Here is a 15,550-nt window from a genome sequence, read left to right as displayed (position 1 = left end):
GACGGCCATATATTTGTAAGGTGACTGTCTCAACAGCAGACGTCCCAACCAATTGAAGGATCCGAATGTTCTGAACAGTCGTCCCAATGAAAAACTTTGTTAAGTTTATACTTAATAAAGAATGAGGCCTAAGGCCAGATAAAAAGAGACCGAATGGTCACAGTCTACTCCAACATGAGTCAGATAACCGGCGACGTCCATTCGGGCGAATTCGTCGAGGAGAGCATCCCCCATTTGGGAGGCACATTGCTCTACTAAAACATCAAACAGCCCTACCGAATGCTGAGGCAGCACTCGCAGTTGTTTGACTTAATCTAAACATGAAATCTAAAAAGCATAAGTTTTCCAACTGTTCTAGTACGAATGGAAAACAGCTACTGTTTCGTGACTAGAGGCTATCGAGGCCAATGGCCGGATAATGAACTAAGTTTGAAACATAGTAGATAAACTAACGTCCCAGTGACGTGAGGCCAATGGCCGGATATTATTACCGAAAGGTCACAGTCTGCTCCAACATGAGTATGGCCGTCTGCTCCAACATGAGTCAGATAACCGGCGACGTCCATTCGGGCGAATTCGTCGAGGAGGGCATCTCCCATTTGGGTGGTACATTGCTCTACGAATATATCAAGCGGCCCTACCGAATGCTATGATAGCACCCGCAGTCGTTTGTTTAATCGAAAGTGGAATCTAAAAGGCCAAAATTTTCTATCTGTTCAAACACAGTTCAGAAATGGTCACTGTTTCATAAGTAGAGGCTAACTGAGGCATCAAGCCGGATGCGCCTGTTTTAGCTCAAGGGTAAAACAGGCGGAACGATTTAATAAAATCCGTTAAGCTAATTACTTGGCAACTATTTGAGGCTATTAGCCGGATGCCGCCTGATCCTACCCTATGGGGCAAGAAAGGCGGATGAATTGTTTTAAACGATAAAAAGTAAAGTCCCAAGACTTACCACTTTAATCTCAATGAGGCCAATGGCCGGATGCGCCTGCTTTTGCCTATGGGGCAGAACAGGCGGGGATTTTTCCTTAGCAAATCAGCTAAGTTGGAAATTTGAGTTCTGTTCAGCCAAATGGCCGAATGAACACTTACTGTTGCTCAACTCTGGATGGACGTCTGCCGCGTGGTTTGGGGCAATCACCATAGTGATTGATTGACTTAGAAACCATAAATACTCTTCTAAGTATCAATAATTTCCAAGTCAATCAATCTCATAAACCGAAACCACTCGACATCCGTCCAGGGGCAATAACATTCGCATGATATACAGGTTATAATACTTGGTAAAAAAAAAACATGCAAAAATTTCAAGAAATTTCAAAGGCAGAATATGAAGAACATCAGCCAAATGGCCGAATGATTCAAAATTAAAATGACCAACCGCCACCAGACGATTGGTTAAAATTGTTATCTGGCAAAGCCAGGGAAATTGTCAAATTACCCGACCCCTCGGTCGGTAAAAATACAGAAATACTCGGCACACAGGCCGGAAAAGCAAGTACTTGGCCATTCGGCCGCAGAAACAACAATAAAAAGCTTAAGTGATCAGGGGAGAGCCTCTTTGTTGGCAGCCGGACTGTTGCCCTTCGGCTGCTCTTCAGCATTTTTCTCTCGCTCCTCCGCCTGATCTTCCTCTTCCTCCCCAGAGGACGACTCCTCAGAAGAGTCGGACCCAGAGCCTTCAGCAGCCTCGGCCTCAGCATCAGCCTTGGAAGCTTCTTCCATCTCCTCAAGGAGGCGATCGTCGAAAGCTTTGCTAAGCTCCTCAAACTTGGATTTCCAAACCTCATAGTCCAAGTCTGGCTGAACAGCCGCCCAAGTGTCCCGCATGACGACCTCATTATCCCTGATCATTTGCTTGACCAGTTCAGATCGTTCTTCTCTCGGCAAGGGACTCATACTTGGCCTTCAGCTGATGCTCCTGATTTGAGAGGCGCTGTTTCAGGCGGGTCACCATCTGCTTGGCTCTCTCGGCCTCGTCCTTGGCCTCCTTGAGAGGCTCGAACTCCTCCTTGAGAGACTTAATCTCCTTCTTAAGGTTTGAGATCTGAAGCTTGGCCGAGTCCAGGTCCTTCTTCACCTGCAGGTTGGCCTCCGACTACGAATACATCATATCAAGCGTCAGTAATTCATTCTGGGCAATATCAAATTGAGCTCTATCCAAGGCGGACTCGGCCTGAGCCTTAGCAGCTTTTACCTCTTTGGACTTCTCCTTGAGGGGTCGTCCAAGTCCTTGGACGCGCAGCATGGCCTGCAGAAATGAAGCCGGATGGTTAAGAACCAGGCGGATAACAGAAAGAGCCGAATGAAAAAGAGATTCAAAGCTAAGTCTATACCTCACAAAGGTTCCCTAGAATGCCATCAAGGTCTAGGGTGCCGACTCCTCTGACGGATGCTTTATCATCCGGATCAATCGCCCTCAGCATGGACTTGGCCATTTGAACTACAGTCGGCCTCTGCACAGGAACTGCAAGATGAAAAAGTTAGAAAAAATACTATGCATAACCTGCAGAAAAGAAAGGGAGGACGAATGGTCTTACCGTCGCCCTCGTCCAACTCCTCTTCCCCCAGAGACCTCTTCTGACCAGCAGAAGAGGCGGGTCTTTTCCCCAGAAACCTCTCCTTACCAGAAAAGGAGGGGGGTTTTTCCCCCAAAAACCTCGCCTCACCAGCAGGGGCGTCTGAGGGCCTCTTGGGCTTATGAGCAACGTGCTTCCGGCCACTCAGGCCGGATGCGCTCACATCACCCGCCCTAGTCTTTTGGAGCTTAGGGTCGGATGGTTTGGACGGGGATTTAGAGGAGGTACCTTGTATCATTGAAGACAAAACAAGGTCAGAAAACATTCGGCACAAACTCGGCATTAATCAGGTGGGTGCTGAGTATGCAAATCTCACCCCTGGGGTACCGGCTGGTTGCTGCCCTTCCACCCTTGCAGTGGTGGCATCCGCCCTGTTAAGGGCATTTTATCTGTATCTGGCAGCAGATACAGCCGGCTTCCTGGAGGCCGAGAGTTTCTCCATTGCTTTGTCTGCAAAAAAGAATCAAGTGTTAGAAACATGTAACAAGTGAAGACAAGAAAAACATGGCATACTAAACAGACGACCGACTACCTCTCGGCATCTCAGTACTTAGCCCACAAGCGGCCAAGAATGTCCCTTCCTCAAACCATTTGTACAAAGGGAGATAGCTTTGGGGGGTGACTATTTTGTCCCCCACATCATTCGTCTTCACAGATACGGTAAACAAACCCGCATCCATGATCTCCTCCTTTGCTCGTCTAGGAAGAGCTGGCAATGCACCCCTGCCTGCTAGGAGAGGTGGATCCTTGTTCCACCTGTTATACTTTTGGTTCAGGCGGCAGTCGGCAGCTTTGACCATAAAGAACTTAGTTCTCCAGTCTTTCCACTTGTTCTCTTTGCCGACAGCCATCATGTACCCCTTGCAAGTAGTCAAGGTGTACCAGCCCTCGCCACCCCTAGCAGGCACCCTGCTAAGATAATGCATATGGGCGAATGCTTCAAAGCTCGCCTCCACCTCTAGCATCTCGCAGGCGGCAACATACCCCAGAATGTTTATCCAGGAATTGGGTACAAGTTGCCAGATACCAAGTTGGTATCCATCCAAAATTCTCTCCACAGCCGGATGGAGAGGGAAGCACAAGCCAGCCTGAAAGGCCTCCTCATAACAACCGAATGCTCGGTCTTGGTAGCTGGCCATGCTCGGCCAAGTAATAGTGTCGTCCTTATTTGGGACGCACAAAGTAAAGCCATGGCCCAGCACAACCTTGCGTCTAAAATTTGCAAGGTCGTTTGCCATGGTGTTCCGCCTGCTCTGCGAAACATGATGATAATAGGGGGCTTTCTCCAAGCGCCTGGAAGCGCTCGGCTCGGCCCAAGATTCCCCCTTCTCAGCTGCCAGGGATTCCCTAGCATCATTTAATTTTGACCTTTCCTCCCCTGAAGAGGCAGGAGCATTATCTGAAGAAGATGACGAGGCCGACTCGTCATCAGAGTTGTCATCAGAGCTAAGGGACTGCCAAATAGGGCCGGCAGGGTCCTCCCTTAGACTCTCTTCCGGCGCCTGTCCAGAAGGCCCGGCTGCATAAGTTTCATCCGCCTCCTCCAGAATCCTATCACTAGGAGTACCGCTTGAAGTGGACGAATGGTAGTAGGTGGGGGTAGGGGGAAGATAAGAAGGGCTATCAGGGTGTTCTGACACCTCACTTCGAGGCACCCTCATGGAGCCGTCAGAATAAAGAGTTGATCCGTCCGACGGGAAAAAAGATCTGTCAGAGTCGGATAATCTTGCTGTTCTTTTTGTTCTGGCCATTGTGTCCTGCACAGACACGAAACCAGTCGGATTCGGAGAAGTTCGCAAAGTACAGTCGCTGGCCAAGCAGTCGGCACTGCAAGTTCTAGATTCAGCCGTCCCCGGTGACCGGCTGATCACTATCCTATACTGTGCCGCATGCGATTGGGAAACCATTTTTTCGACAACAAAGAAAAAATGAAAAAATAAAAGAAGAAACAGGCGTTACCTTTAGAAGAAGGGTAAAAGAGACGCTTGGTCGACTGAAGAACGGTCGGACAAGTAGGCCGAGTGTCGGATGCTTGAAAGATGAATACTTGGGGAATTTTGAGATTCTTAAAGTCAAAAGTCAGAGATTCTCCAAAGATTCGCAACGGTGTAACAATTCCAGGGGGGTGAAAACTTTCTATTTATAGAAAGGTTAAAAACCCTAAAATTTTCCCCTCAGTAATTTTTTGAATCCGACCAACCGGATGCCGACACCTGTCACAGGCAGCACGTGTCAAGCGCGTGTTACCTGTGAGGGGCAAATGATTCGGGTAAAAATACCCAAGGCCAGTTGGCCCACTCAGAGTCCGCCACGTGTCACTGAAAGGGGCGCCACCATGGACCAATCAGGGAATGACACGTAGCAGACAGATAAAAGGATCTGGGATTGGCGGCTTTTAGGCCCAAATCCCGAGGTCTGCCAAGCTGCACAAAACCCTAGTAAGTGCACGCTTTTCGAGAAGCCTATAAGTAGGAGTTGACCTCCTCATTTATGGGGTACACAATTATTCGGATTTTACAGAACACACACATACTTTTTTACCCGTTGACGTTGACATTGACGTTTTACACTTTACACTCAGTGATTACCAATCATTGTTAGAACTGTCACCCCCAAGGGTACAGTACACTTGAGCTCGGAATCCGAGCACATATCCTTTACGTTCCGCACCTTATTCTTCGAACTTTGACTAACTTAAGCTTCGGAGGCGGACCACCGACCATTCGGTGCTCCGTTGTTTTGCAGGTACAGGCATCCAAGTGAGCGACCAGTCTTAGTGTTGTAACTCTCCCGAGGGACTCAAAAAACCCCGAAACACAAGTGATCTGAATCTTCTATAGAGGTTTGAGCTTTCAAGGTAGATCGAGCCTAGATGCCGGAGCCGGAGGGCCAATCATGAACAAGACGGAAGAAGAGGTTGTGGATGTAATAGATGATGTGGTAAGGAATTACATGGATTGGCATGATGTGGAGAGGGAATCGGCAAGCACAAGTTTCTCAACCGATCAATCTTATGTCATCAACGAATTGTCCACAATGGTCTCGGAGTTAGGAAAGGAGATGAATTCTCTCAAGAATAAGCTCGAGAGTCCTTCACAAGCTTCTAGTCTTCCCTCCCAATTTAAGGGGAGAGGTACATCTTCCTACTCTAACCCTCCTTTTGCTTCTTGTTGCATGATTAGAGAATGCTTGGTTTGTGATATGTGTGGAAAGAATGATCATGATGCTTCTAATTGCTCCAATGTTCCTTGTGATAGATATGATGGATATGAGAATGTGCATGTGAATTGTGATGATAATAATGATTTTGGACCTAGATTTAATGCTCAAAAGATTGTTGGGAATAGGAATTATCACAATAATGGAAGCTATGATAATTACAACCAAAAGAGTGGTAATGGTAACCGTGTGACTCAAGAATTTTGTGGTAACCATAACAACTTTTGTTGTAATGATAAAAGCTATGGCCAAGAATATGGGGATCATGATCAAGGTTATGGTAACCATAATCAAAATTCCGGACAAAATCATGGTAAGGGTAATTGGAGTAATCAAGGTAGGGGAAATTTTCAAAATGATGTTCAAAGAGATACCCCACCCCAAATTACTCCAAGGACTCAAAGCCAAGGTGATGATTTCTTTACTCAACAATCCCAATTGAATAGGCTAGAAAATTTCATGATGGATCAATCTAAGATGTTGAATGAATTCACATTGTCTTGTAACAAAATGTTTGAGGTTCTATTTACTCATGGAAAGATGCTTGAGAACCAAATTGTTCAACTAGCCAACCCTTTGAAAGATTGTGCTAGTCCATCTCTTTTTCCCTCACAAGAAGTTGATTCTAGGGAACCAATGTGTGCTATGACCACTAGGAGTGGTAAGGTCCTTAAAGAGAGTGTTCCTAAGAAGAGTAAGGAGAGTGAAAAGGAGAATGATTCGAGTGAGGAGAATAAGAATGAAGAGCCTAGCAAGATGAGTGAGGATTCCAATGATAAGCCTAAGGAGAAAGAGCGGAAGCAAGATGAGGTTTACAAACCTAGACTTCCTTACCCCCAAAAGCACAATAGGCATAAATTGGATGAGCAATTTGGGAAATTCATCGACATGCTTAAGCAACTTCATCTTACTCTTCCTTTTACCGATGTTGTAGAACAAATGCCAAACTATGCTAAGTTTCTTAAGGAAATTTTGAGCGGTAAAAGAGATTGCAATTTGGTGGAACCGGCGAATCTAGGGGAGTGCTTTAGTGCCTTTTTTCAAAATGACATACCCCAAAAGTTGAAGGATCCCGGAAATTTCTCCGTACCTTGCAAAATCAAAGGAAAATTGTTTCAAAATGCTATTTGTGATCTTGGTGCTAGTGTTAGTATCATGCCTTATTCCGTTTTTAAGAAACTTAAGCTAGGTGAACTTCTTCCATCCAATATGACCCTTCAATTGGCCGATCGGTCTATCAAGTTTCCTAAGGGGAGAGTTGAGGATGTTCCTCTCAAGATAGGAGAGTTCACCATTCCCGTTGATTTCATTGTGCTTGAGATTGCGGAAGATGACCATATCCCTATCATCTTAGGAAGGCCTTTCTTAGCCACCTCGGGAGCCTTGATAGATGTTAAGAGAGGTCTTATTACCTTGAGAATTGGTAAGAATGAGGAAAGTTTTGATTTGAAACCAACACATGAGTCTTTGTCCCTTGTAAAAGGAATTATGTGTGTTAATTCCCCTCGCCCTATTGATGATGTATGCACTATTGATTCTTCACATACCGATTTTCTTGAGAATTATGATGATGTGCTTTTGAGTTGTGATAGCAAGAAGGTTAGTGAAGATAAAGTGATGATTCCCAAGCTTATGGACGAGGAGGAAGTTGATATTCCTCATTGGTTTGAACTCCATCCTCAAGATGAAGGTGATCTTTCTATGAGTTTAGATGGTGAAGGACCATTTACGAAGAAAAATAAGGCAAAGAAAAGAGCACGAGCTTCTAAGAAAAAGAGAAAGAGAAAGAGAAAGAAGTTGAGGAAAGTAAAGCTTGCATTTGAAAGGTCTTTGTATGAAAGCTTATCAAGCAACAACGAGAAGTTGCTAGAAGTTGAAGAGGAATTTGCTCTTTCTACTACCTTGAAGAAGGTGGTGTTCTTTGACCCTCCATGATTTGGAGGAAGGGTCGAGCTTAGGACCTTAAGCAAGCGCTTCCCGGGAGGTAACCCGGAGATTCTAACTTTTCTTTTTGATTTTTGAGTTTTCTTGTTTTTGTTTCTTTCATTACTTTTTCTTTGCTTTCACTTTTCTACTTGTTTGGATTTTTAGGATGAACTTTGCGAGATTGGATTTCTTCAAGAATGCATGGTGAATGGAAGGTGTTCATGGCGCATATCATATTTTGTTCGATTCCAATCGAAATTATAGGTAAAAGGGGTAAGAATTTTAGAGAGGTAAGATAGGAATTTCATGTTTCAAAGGTTGGAGGAAGTTGATACTTAGTGAGTTTTTGTGGTGAGCACATGAATCTTTAACTTTGAGCTCTTTAAAAATGTTTTTAGCTACTGCCTATGGTGTTCCTCATCACCATCATGATTCATGTGCGCACCCAAGTGGTCAGTGAGTATCAAAAATAAGAGGAAAAGAACGAACGGAGAAGCACAGCAAGGTGCGGCCGCACATCAGGTATGTGCGGGCGCACACCTTGCGTGTGCGGGCGCACAAGCTACAAGTGCGGCCGCACACCCCCTGTAGCCGTTCCCTTTTATTTCTTCTTCCTTCTTCTTTCATTCATTCCCTCATTCCTCATCTCCTACCTCACGCTCTCCCTCTCAAACCCTCCTCACTTGTACGCACTCCTCACTCACCATTCACCATCAAATTCCCTTGAATCCAAATCTTGTAGTTTAGTTTAGTTCTTTAGTTTGTTTAGTTACTTTCTTGCTTCTTTAGTTTCCTTTCTTTTATTCTTTTTACTCTTTGACTAGTTTAGCTTTTATTACCTTTAGTTTTATATACTTTTTACTTAGTTTAGTTTCCTTTTATTTGTTGTTTTCTTTTCTTTGTTTTGAAGTTACTAACCATTTTCTTTGTTTATAGTTTCTTTTATTTTCCTTTTCTTACTTGGTTTCTTGAAGAAGCTTTTGGATATGGAATGCAACGAGGTGGTTTCTACTTGCTTCATTAATTTTTGCTGAGCTTGGAGCCGGTGAGATCTATCTTATTTTTCTCTTTATTTTTCTTGGTTGCATAGAATAGGATTAGTTTAGGGGAAGTTGAATGGTTCGAGGATGGATGCTTGTTAACACGTAATGTATTTGGGATCGATGACGATGATGTCGATCGATCACTTGTTTGTCAATTGGGATTCTTATGTGTTTAACTTGCCTTCTAGTCCATTTCATATTATTTCTCCTATTTTCCTTTTTCTATGTTCCATTACTTTGCTTTTATTTTCTTTTATTTTCCCTTTCTTTTATTTTCTTTCATTTTTCTTTGTGGTATGATTTTAAGGCCTTATTTTTCACTTTTCTTTTGAATTGGACTTTGCACATTGGACTTTGCCTTTTCCATGATTTTCTTCCTAGGTTGTAAAGGTATGCACGGTTTGGGACTATGTTCGGTTGACTCTAGGATAGGTGTATGCTAGGGTAGTTGGTTTGAACTAGGGGGATCATGAAGCCGGATTCTACTTGTTTGTGGTACGTTGGTAGTTGCTTCTTATAGTTGATTTGACACCATTAGTGAGTTTTTGCCACATCCTTGTGAGGTTACTTGTTTTTCTAGCCTTCAACATTCTTTGAATGAGCGGCGTGGATCCTTGACTATGCAAACCTAATCTAATAAAGCTTGATGTATGATTCTCAAAAACGAGACCGAACTATCTAGGAAGGACAAAGGCACATTTTTCTGGGTGGTATTTTCATTTTTGTTATATTTTGTTATTTTCTTTATTTTTGGGTTTACATTTGCCTTCTTGCAAACATTTGAGCCTTATCCCTTCTTTTCAAGCAACATCTTTAGATCTTTGGCCTTTTGTTTCATTTTCTTTCTTTTCTTGGTTTTTGTGAAGCAATTGATCATTCTTGATGGAGTTTGTGGTGAAGAAGTTGGAATGTTTGGTTCTTATGAAAGCAAGATTGTGTTATGATTTCCTTGTGAATAACGGCAAATGTGTATGAGTAAAAGCCGTCCTATATTATAAAAGGCATGGACAAATAAGTGCAAAAATCGAAAACGCCGTCCAAAGTTAAAAGAGGCGAGGACAAAGCACTAAAAAAAAGAAGAGAAAAAAAAGAGAAAAATGAAAAATTCAAAAATATTTTGATGAGAGTTTTCTCCCTTTTTGAGCATTGAGGACAATGCTCCATTTAAGCTTGGGGGGAAGCGTTCTCACTCTTTTTGTGTATATTTTTGTGGTATATAGCTTTGAATAAGCTTGGGGGTGTGAGTATTTTTGTTTGGATTGGTGATTACTTAATTGTGATTCCAAGAATTTGCCATTCTTTGCTTCATTATTAGCAAAACCACCAAATTTCAAATTTTTAGCCTACCTTCATCCTTGATTCCTAACGTTACAACCTTTGGGAAAGACCTTTCAACCTAGATAGTTGAGTCACTATTCGGGGGAGGGCATCATGGGTCTTTGCCTACGGAAAGGGGATGCATAGTCAAGATGTCGAGTAGCCTAAAAACATTTCTTTTTCCGGTTCCTTCGGGGAATCATCGGGACGCTCACTAAAGGGAGATTTGAGACTAGTGGGAAGAACGCGGTAAGATTGTTTGGGATGAAAGTGAATTGTGATAACTAGTTGCTATGCCTAGCATACCCTATGTTTCAATCAACCTTGGATATCTTGAAGCGTGCATACCTTAACTACTTGAGAAAGATTGTCATTCATTTGCATTGTAGTCTTTATGTTGGTTCATTTCGCAAAGGTTTGTTTTTATTTCATTTTCTTTCTTTTATTTTTATGGTTTGCCTCATTGATGTTTGGTGGAGAGTTATGGGTCAAACTCTTAGGATACCCTTACGAGACCTCACTCGTCCACATAGGCGACTTTGGGGTTTAAAGGGCTTGTTGTAGCTAAAAACAACCGTGATTCCTACGACAGTGAGTTTTAGTGTATATTCTTATCTTGAGTCTTTCTTTTTCGTTTTCAATAAAATTTTCATCCTCATTCTTTCTTGCTTTGTTTTGCTAGAGGACGAGCAAAAGTTTAGCTTGGGGGAATTTGATGAGTGACATTTATGGCACTCATTTGGTTCCTTTTTGGATGATTTTTATTTCATTTTATCTCTATTTTCTTCAGTTTTTCTTAGTTTTATTCTTGTTTTCTTCATTTTATGATTTTTGTAGTTAGTTTCTCTATTTCATGCTTTTTCTAGTTTACTTGCTATTTTTCCTTTTACTTGCTTTTTATCCTTTGTTTATAGGTGGTAATTTATTGTCCAAGAATTCCCGTGCTTCCTCTCTATGAGCTTTCATTGTTTTCATGCCTAGAGATGGTGCAAGAAGCTTCAAGTCAAAGGTGGATCCAAGGGGCAAGCTTCAAGGCTTTGTATATGCCTTCCTCATGGCTTATACTTTTCAAGAAATTCAAGAAAGTTTCTGCCTACTTTGTCCTCCATCATCATCACCTAGGATGTGTGCACTGCTTGAGCTAGGACGAAGAGAAGAAGGGGGGAAAGACCCAGGGTTGTGCGGGCGCACTAGAGGAGTTTGTGGTGAAGAAGTCGGAATGTTTGGTTCTTATGAAAGCAAGATTGTGTTATGATTTCCTTGTGAATAATGGCAAATGTGTATGAGTAAAAGCCGTCTTATATTATAAAAGGCATGGACAAATAAGTGCAAAAATCGAAAACGCCGTCCAAAGTTAAAAGAGGCGAGGATAAAGCACTAAAAAAAAGAAGAGAAAAAAAAGAGAAAAATGAAAAATTTAAAAATATTTTGATGAGAGTTTTCTCCCTTTTTGAGCATTGAGGACAATGCTCCATTTAAGCTTGGGGGGAAGCGTTCTCACGCTTTTTGTGTATATGTTTGTGGTATATAGCTTTGAATAAGCTTGGGGGTGTGAGTATTTTTGTTTGGATTGGTGATTACTTAATTGTGATTCCAAGAATTGGCCATTCTTTGCTTCATTTTTAGGAAAACCACCAAATTTCAAATTTTTAGCCTACCTTCACCCTTATTTCCTAACGTTACAACCTTTGGGAAAGACCTTTCGACCTAGATAGTTGAGTCACTATTCGGGGGAGGGCATCATGGGTCTTTGCCTACGGAAAGGGGATGCATAGTCAAGATGTCGAGTAGCCTAAAAACATTTCTTTTTCCGGTTCCTTCGGGGAATCATCGGGACGCTCACTAAAGGGAGATTTGAGACTAGTGGGAAGAACGCGGTAAAATTGTTTGGGATGAAAGTGAATTATGATAACTAGTTCCTATGCCTAGCATACCCTATGTTTCAATCAAACTTTGATATCTTGAAACGTGCATACCTTAACTACTTGAGAAAGATTGTCATTCATTTGCATTGTAGTCTCACTAGGTGAAAAAAGAAGATAAGCACCGCCCTAAGGCCACCGGTTTTTAAAAACCGGTGGGCAAAATGTGGGGAAAAATAGGCGGGATTTTGAGGGGAGGTTTTTGCCACCGGTTCAAACTAAACCCGTGGCAATATAATTATTGTCACCGGTTTGAACCGGTGGCTTTTACCTTTTTTTTTTATTAATAAAAAAAACCCTACTCTCTCTCCTTGTAAACCCAAACCCTACTCTCTCTCCTCATTCTCATCCACCCTCATTCTCTCCTCTCCTCTCCTCTCCTCTCCTGATCCTCCTCTCCTCTCCTCATTCTCATCGAAGCTCCTCTCCAGATCGAACCAGATCGAAGCTCCTCTCTCTCTCTCCAGATTTCCTCTCCTCTATGATTTCCTCTCCTCTCTAATCTCCTCTCGATCTCATCTCCTCTCTCTCATCTCCAGATTTTCTGATCTCTCATCGATCTCTTTCCTGCTCTGTCATCTCACCACCGCCGCCGTCTCAACCGCCGCCAGTACGCAAGAAGAACAGAGCAGCTCTTACTGTCTTCTCACCACCGCACTCTCTTCCAAAGAATTACTGAAGCTAAGCTTTTAATTAATTGATTTTTCTGGGTTTTTTTAATTTCTTAGTTGTTTTTAATTTGATTTTTTTTTCGTGTTTTCTGGGTTTTTTGGGTTTTCTGGGTTTTTGGGGATTATGTTTCATGAGTTTTATTAATTTTTTTTTTTTTAAGTAATGCATGCGTTTTTTGGGGTTTAATTATGCGATTATAATCAATTTGGGATTTTAATTCGTTATTTCTCGAATATTCTGGGTTTAAGTTGTTGATTTTTTTGATTTTTTTTCTCGGCTTTTTTAAATTATAATCAAGTTGTATGATTCTGGGTTTAAGTTGTTGGTTTTTTGTCGAAATACATGTTGAATATTTGAATTTTGATGTTTAATTGTTGTATTTAGTAGATAAGAAACTGTAATTTATGTTTTTCATGTTGAGAAAAATTATTTTTGTAATTTTAGGGCCTAATTGATGATAATCTCCTTTCGCCTCACTCTCTCTCTCCGCGACCATCGTAATTGGCGGTGGTGGTGCCTTCTATTTGCAGATGTGGTGGATTTATTCATGAAGGTATGTTGTTCTTCCATTAGTGATCTAGAGTTTCTGATTTTTTTTCAATTTAAGGATCAATTTGTGCCTCTAAATACAAAATTGAATCATACACTATGTTGATTGAGCGAGATATTCGACAGTTATTCACATGCATGTGTTAATCAAATTGTTATATAACTTTTTGTTGTCAATGTTGAATTATACAAATTTTGATTGAATTTAATGGTGGGATAATAGGATTGTGGGATAATCTAGGTATTTACACTTAGTTCAGATTATGGGTTTGAAATGGGTATGTGAGAAAGGTTGTTTATAAGTGCTACTGGTTTTTCCTGTTGATTTTTCTGAATATTTGGTTTAAATTATATAATTTGGCATCAAATTTGTTAGTTAATTAATTAGGTAAGGTAGTCTACATGTTTTGTTGTAGTGGAACTCTGAATTACCTTGCCAAAAGTGGGTTTCAATGTCCTGATGTTCGATTGTAGGTATTTTTTACTCAAAAGATTTAATTGTAATTGCTATTGTCAGATTTATATTGCTTATGTAATTTTCAAAGCAAAAATTTGAGTTGTTTAAATTGAAAAGCTTGGATTATATTGCAATTGTTCCTGTTTCTGATGAATTCAACAACATGTTTAGGTAAATGTTTTTTTTTTTTTTCATTTTTTTTAACCTTATTGCTGCAATCAATTGAGCTTATTGTTGTTTTCTCTATGCCAGTATGACAGATGCTAGGTATTTTTCATGTTGTTAAGGCTGTCTAAAAACAAGCATATATTTCATATGTACGATTGATCTAGGATTTTGTTAATTTGAGCTTGTGGAATTGTGAATATACAGAATGAATTATTGGTATACGGAGTATTTGAAATTTTGAAATTGGGAGTATTTTTGAGTATTTGATACTTAAATCATGAAATTTCAGTAGTTTGATTTGTGGATGTATTGTGAATATTGTATTGGTTGTCATTTAATTTGATTTTGTGGGTATATATTTGTTTAGATATATTATTATGGACTTTATGGTATGGGTATATGTTGATCCCATTTGAACTTACAATTTTGTCATGTGTTTGGCGTATCTGTCAGAGTACTTAGTGGGTTATGTCTCCTTGTTTGGCCGGTTTGTAGAGCATACCTATGTTATGAGCTTTTCTCGAAGCTACATGCTTTTATTTTTGTTTTGAAGCAAGGTGTTTCAGTCAAACCCGTATGATTGCTTGCTTATCGTCCTGCACCTTTGCCAGGAGGACTTTCCGTTGGTTCAGGTGGAGCCCCTGACCAAGTTCGCCCCCAGTTAGTGTAAGCAGTATGGCTGCTCGTGGATCGATTGAGAGGTTCACTCTCCCTTTCCTCTTGCTCATGCTTGCTTGTCTTCATTTTTGTTCTTGTGAGCAATATTAACAAGTATACCCTGTAGATTGACCAACAACTGAAACTGGAGAGTGCTTATGGAGTGAGGAAAAGAAGAAAACAAAGATGTGGCAGAGAGAGACGAGAAGCAAGCCGAGAAGACAGTTGAAATCAAACGAAACAGAGAAGTTGCTGCCTTGCAACACTACTGCTGCTGCCTCGCAAGGCTGCTGCAGCAGCTTTGTTGCCGTGTTTTTGTAACCTTGTATTTTAATTTTTTGGATGAAAATTGTAATATTAAACTTGTATTTTATTTTAATTTTTTGGACAAAAATTGGATTTTTACAGTATTTTTGCTGCCTCGCAAGGCTGCTGCAGCAGCTTTGTTGTTGTATTTTTGTAAACTTGTATTTTAATTTTTTGGATGAAAATTGTAATATTAAACTTGTATTTTATTTTAATTTTTTTGGACAAAAATTGGAATTTTACAGCATTTTTAATGAAAATATGTAAGTTTATATATATGTTAGTGTATATATATCAATTTTAGTGCAAAAAATACAAAAAAAAAAAAAATTTTTTTTTTTTGGCCATTAAAGGCACCGGTTTTGAACAAGAACCGGTGCCAATAGCCTCTTTAAAAAAAGGCGGTAAATATATTGCCACCGGTTAACCGGTGGCAAAAGTAAATATTGCCACCGGTTAACCGGTGGCAATACTTAATTTTGCCACCGGTTTTGAACCGGTGGCCTTTTGACCTAGGTTTTTCCACCCCCCCACTGGCCACAGGTTCAAAACCGGTGGCAAAGGGGGATTTTGAACCGGTGGCCAACCCCTTTTTTCGCCTAGTGTCTTTATGTTGGTTCATTTCGCAAAGGTTTGATTTTATTTCATTTTCTTTCTTTTATTTTTATGGTTTGCCTCATTGATGTTTGGTGGAGAGTTATGGGTCAAACTCTTCGGATACCCTTACGAGAC

At 41.0% G+C, this 15,550-nt stretch overlaps 1 long non-coding RNA gene across 1 annotated transcript; it reads left to right on the top strand.

Moving 5' to 3' along the window:
- The first annotated feature begins 12,332 nt into the window (after positions 1-12,332).
- LOC145593546 (uncharacterized) lies at positions 12,333-14,922 on the top strand. The gene is made up of 3 exons (XR_014102763.1): positions 12,333-13,234; positions 14,467-14,556; positions 14,640-14,922. It is a non-coding gene; the product is annotated as an uncharacterized LOC145593546 (long non-coding RNA).
- The last annotated feature ends 628 nt before the right edge of the window (positions 14,923-15,550 follow it).

This window comes from Chenopodium album, chromosome 19 (assembly GCF_948465745.1).
Source record: "Chenopodium album chromosome 19, dcCheAlbu1.1, whole genome shotgun sequence".
In the NCBI taxonomy this organism is placed as follows: domain Eukaryota; kingdom Viridiplantae; phylum Streptophyta; class Magnoliopsida; order Caryophyllales; family Amaranthaceae; genus Chenopodium; species Chenopodium album.
Note: the sequence above shows the minus strand (reverse complement) of the source record. Positions and strands in the feature narration are given on the sequence as shown.